Here is a 5,525-nt window from a genome sequence, read left to right as displayed (position 1 = left end):
AAGTACAACAAATTGGATTAGAGCATCGAATCCAAGTTCAATTGTTGAATTTTCTGATTAGTAACTTAGTTTTAATTACAAGATGTTAGTGCATTAAAGAATAGCTACACTTTTAAGTCTTGCTAATGACATAGCTTTATTTGTTTAAAATTTCCCCAAGAAAATTTTGCTTCGGACATTAAATGCTTTTTACGTTGTACTCTTCTCAAAGCCATAACTTGGTCTTTCTTGAAAAACTTTGTCAAGAAATTAGCGTGTGGTTACTGTTGTCACAATAATAGAATGTAAATTTTACTACTGCAAAAGTCATATCTTGGTTCTTAATTTTGACACAGCCTGGTGTGCTAACTCATTTAAAAGATAAAAAGGAGCCAGAACTTCCATTTCAAAATTGCATTTCCAAAATTCTACCACTCGTCTACAATTGTGGTGCATCATTTATCATTTTAGAGCAAGCATGTAATCCATGAGATGAAAACATTCACTGCTGGTGATGAACATGTTTCCTTATTGTTCGTTTTCTTGTTTTCATTCTCACACGAGTATCTGTGAACAAGGCTTTGATGCATGCCTGGTGTCTGCTTTTAAGGTTTTGCAAAAGATCTTTGTAGCCTGCAACTATCTCAGTGAGAACCGGCTTAGGGACTCAAATAGGCACCTTTGATCTCTTCTTTGTCACCCATTTGATGGGACCAAAGGTCAACATGAAATCTGAGGTTTGTAAATCACCCAACGGTACCAGATTTTGTTCATCTACAAAGCTACATGATTTGGAGACTCGTGTCATTTGACCAAATTCCACATTGTGCATTAGCATGGTTCTCCTCCTTTTACATTCCGGTGGAAATTGTGGAATATTACCGGCGTGTGTCTACGTAGAGCCTTTATCACCTGAAATTGGATATATGGAACCTCTTCGGGCATTGTCAACATGATTATAACAACTTTTAACTTGTTCATTCTCCATTTCCCCTCGCACTAAAGTTGTATCACCATCTAACTTTACATGACTCTGAATGCTATTCTATTTTGATATCTCAATAATGTGGGTTTTATCTGTACTATTTGCCTTGCCAACCATTCTAGCCAGATGCTTCCAATTTTTCTTCAATAATTCTCTTCTAGAATGATGAATAGGAGTTGGATATTCTGGCAGCCTTATGCGCATATCTGGTACTTGGTTGTTGGAACGATTCAGATCAAAAGCAATATCTGCTTCTGATTCTTCACCTTCAACCTCCAATCCTTCACCATGTTAAACTGTTATCTTAGCTCTGGAGTTGGTAGTTGTGTTATATTTCTCCTTTATGACAGATTTTGATTCCATGAATGCCTCCTTTGGATGTTCATCTGCAGATTGGTTTTCAGAAGCAAAATCAAGTCTTTGTCTAACAACATTGTGGCAGTGAGCCCCCTTTGGCCCAGGGGAGGTTGAAATATTCCAGCTCCGCAGTCCACACAGATGATCACTAAAACCCTTGGGGTTTCTTCTGAGGATTGATGGGAAGCACCACAGAGGCAAGTTGAACTATTTGGTTCTTATTTTTTTTTGACAGATTAGAACAGTGGATGTTTTAACTCAGAAAACACAAACAGTGGATGTTTTAACTCAGAAAATTTCATTTCCATCTTTCAAAATTGCATCTTTACTAATATATTATTTATGTGTTTTTACAGTTTACAAATCTCAACTACTCTAGAGTTGAAATTGATGAAGTGCGGTTCGATTGGGCGGAATGCATGCTAGATTACATTTGAAGTGCGGTTCTACCTTGATGTGTTGTTAAAAGAATGTTCTATCTTGATTTTGATATCTATTAGCTAGCTTTTGATGTAAAAAGAATGTTTGGATATTTTATGGATACTATTGTAAGAAGATTATTTATATAATTTGTGAATATTTGTGTATTTTATGGATATTGTTAAATGAAGAATATTTGTGTAATTTGTGAATATTTGTGTTTTTTTTATTACTGTCGATTTTTCATTGTTTCGGAAATCAAATTTGTGTTGTTAAAAAAATATCCATATTACATCGGTTTTCCACCGCTGTAAAACCGGTGTTATTAACTAATATTACATCGGTCATTTACCGCTGCCAAAACTGGTGTTATTAACATACAATATTACATCGGTTTTACACCGTTTATGAAACAGTGTCGTTAAGTGATACTACACCGGTTAATAACCGATTCGAAGACCAGTGTCGTTAAGTGATACTACACCGGTTTTAACCCGATGTCTAAAATGGAAGACCTTTTACATCGGCTTCATAGACATCGGTCGAAAATGAAATAGACACCTGTGGAAAACCGATGTCTATGAGGATTTTTGTTGTAGTGATATAAAAAGAAATGACAACACAAAAAAAGATTAAGGCAATACTAAAACAATATAAAAATATTACTCTAGGTATTGTCGATCAGAAATGAAGCATGTGTCGTAGCATAAAAAGAGAAAAGAGCACTAGACAGAACTAGATGATTGAGCAAGGCATAATTTGAAAGCTCTGCCATAAAGCTCCTTATATAGTACTCTCCCGGTCACCTATATAATTGCCGACGTGGCTACAACTTCTATATACACTACAAGAAAAAAGCCTTACAACAATGTTTTTTCACCGTTGTCGTAGCCCCTTTCGGACTGTTGTTAAAGGCTGTGTTGTTAAAGGGGGTGCTCAAAGACAACAGTTTTTAACTGTTGTCTTTGAAGACAAAGACAACAGTTTTTAACCGTTGTCTTTAAAGACAGACAACAGTTTTACAACGGTAAAAACCCGTTGTCTTGTCATTGACAACAGTTGTTCACCGTTGTCTTTAAACGTATGCCTTTAATAATAGGCTCTTCAACAACAGTTTTGAACTGTCTACGACAACAGCTAAAAATCGTTGTCTTTTTAGCCAATGACAACGGTTAAAAACGATTGTCTTTTTAGCCAACAATGTTATTTAACATCAGTTTGACAATGATTTTTCACTGTTATCTTTTAATGCCATTGACAACAGTTTCACATATTTAAACTGATGTCTTTGGGTACAATATACAATATTTTGACAATAAATAAAAAACTAAATTTTTCCATCATTTAATAACCATTATCTTATTTAAATAATATATCTACAAAATATCATATATCAAAAACCTACAATCCGATTCAAACATCATCATCCAGTGCAAATTTCATTAAAGTACCAAACATCATCATCCAAACATCATTAAAGTACCAAACATCAACATCCAAACATCATAAAAGTTTACAAAACTAAATAGTACCATAACAATATATCACACATATATATGAAGTCCAAAATATCTTGTTTTGTTGGATCAAATCTTCTCTACCTGTGCATCTTCTAAATACCCTGTGCATCTTCTAAACACCATATCGAGAACTGCAGCCTTTTCCATGAGGTATTATGCAGAGTTTATATATGCTTTCTAAACACCCTGTGCTTTCTCCTCCCTCCTAGCTTCTCTTTTCTTCTCCTTTCTAGGTATGGTCATTATCTTTTCCCTGAGGTAAATAGCATATGATTGCAAGTTAAGTCATTTCCCCAGAGTAAATGGCATAAAGATGATGATGACAAAGATGTTGTACACAATTGAATATGATAACAATACTTCTTTCTAGGCACAAACAACAACAACAAATTAATAAGACAAACTTTATTTTAGTTTCCATTGTATTACAGCAAACTTATCTCAAAATCTCAATATTATTCAAGCTGATTTTTTTTTTCTAATGTTCTCAAAACCTGAGCTTGATTTCCTTAGATATATGCCTAGGGAAACATTTCATTAATTCTCAGTTAAAGTATACTTCCTTCATTTCAATTCAATTCACAGCCTTTACAAGACTTGCACAGAATCTGCACTGCATAGAATTTGCACTATACTACAAATGCTGTCTTCACTGTTTTCAGTTCCAAAACTCAGACTCCAAGTTCTTTTCCAATTGTTTCCTTAATTTGCTAATTTATGAACCTATAACTCCTTCCATTCTGCAATTCAATTCTGATTCCTATAAATTAGTTTCTATATTCAGATTCTGCAGTACTATAATTCTACAATCTGGCTAACTTCTGATCTCCTTTTACCATTCGGTCACATAATGATTCTCACATCACATTTCTTTCAATTTAATCTTGAACACAATAATTTCCAAATTAGGTATCTAGTCTTAATACTGGATACAAAATTCTAAACAATTTAGTTTCAGATTATAGTTCTTGAATTGTTCTGTATTGCTCAAATTCCTTCTCAACTTGAGTTTCTATTTTTTTAATAAGCTGCTCTTATCTTATTAATATTAAACACCCTTTTACTTCCTGTGAAAATAAAAATCACATGATTTTAATCCAATTCAACAACAAGAAGTCCAATCCAATTCAACATGATTGTGATATACTCTAAATTAAACTTCTCATATAGTATTTTCATATAGCATATCCTAAAAAATAGACGTTGGTTTCCTATGTTGAAACATTGCCAATTTGTTTCAATTTAACTGAATATTATCATTGTCAAATGCAATAAGATAAACTCATGTATATACCTATTCATAAATATGATCTTGCATGCATTTGGCTATTTCAGAGTGCACTTCATCAATTTCTTCTTGAGAGTATTCCGCTTTTGTGAACTGTGAACACACATAAATTATATGATCTTAAAGAACAAAATATAATTAATTGGAAAAAAAATAATAACTAAATAACTTCTAATTATTTGAGATGATAAAGATAATATTACTATTGATGGTAGTTTATCCCCCTCGATCATTGTAATTTCTTCAGTAATTTGTCTCATAAATCTCATCACGTAATAACTACATTGTTTCGCATCTGGCTGCCTAGGAGCCTACGTTAAAGGCAATTCATATTGTTAATGATAAATATACACATTAAAATATTTGATTGAAATAGAAGTACCCATACCTTGATTACTTCCCATTGTACATGCTTTCTTCCTTTCCTTCCATTGTTCGAATTAAATAATCTTAACGCCCTTCATATATACATTCAACATAGTTGATATATAAGTGTTTTATGACTAAATTAAATACATAATAAAAATCATATATAAACTCACATTTCCATAACATATTTCCAATCTTCATCACAAATGCGATGACTTAAAGAATCCAACACGTAAACAATCTCCTTATGAGGTTTAATGGCAGTCAAATTCCAATGGAAACTACACACAAATACAAAATTAGTGCATACAATTCACTAAAATAGTCAATTGAAAATGATATTAAAGATGTTCATTACCCATTGCAACTTGGCACCAAAACTAATTGATTAATTGATGCACCACTCAACCTATCTACTAATTGATTATGTATGTCTGCATAGGAAATAGGCCAATGTAGGACAGAACCAAGATACAAAACTAAGTTTATGCCAATGCCATTGAAAGCAATACCTTCCAGGAACGAAAATGCTGCAACATCAACATAGCATATTACTAACGTTCAAGTATTTAGGAATATATGATTGTTCAATTAATTTTCATAGGAT

General features: G+C 32.9%; 1 long non-coding RNA gene across 1 annotated transcript; it reads right to left on the bottom strand.

Annotated features, from left to right (window-relative positions):
• Positions 1-4,807: 4,807 nt before the first annotated feature.
• Positions 4,808-5,156, bottom strand: LOC121973379. Its single transcript, XR_006109561.1, has 3 exons — positions 5,092-5,156; positions 4,938-5,007; positions 4,808-4,860 (listed from the first exon to the last, which is right to left on the bottom strand). It is a non-coding gene; the product is annotated as an uncharacterized LOC121973379 (long non-coding RNA).
• Between the last annotated feature and the right edge of the window lie 369 nt (positions 5,157-5,525).

This window comes from Zingiber officinale, chromosome 4A (genome assembly GCF_018446385.1).
Source record: "Zingiber officinale cultivar Zhangliang chromosome 4A, Zo_v1.1, whole genome shotgun sequence".
In the NCBI taxonomy this organism is placed as follows: Eukaryota; Viridiplantae; Streptophyta; class Magnoliopsida; order Zingiberales; family Zingiberaceae; genus Zingiber; species Zingiber officinale.
The sequence above is the reverse complement of the archived record's forward strand: the minus strand, read 5'-3'. Positions and strand labels throughout refer to the sequence as shown.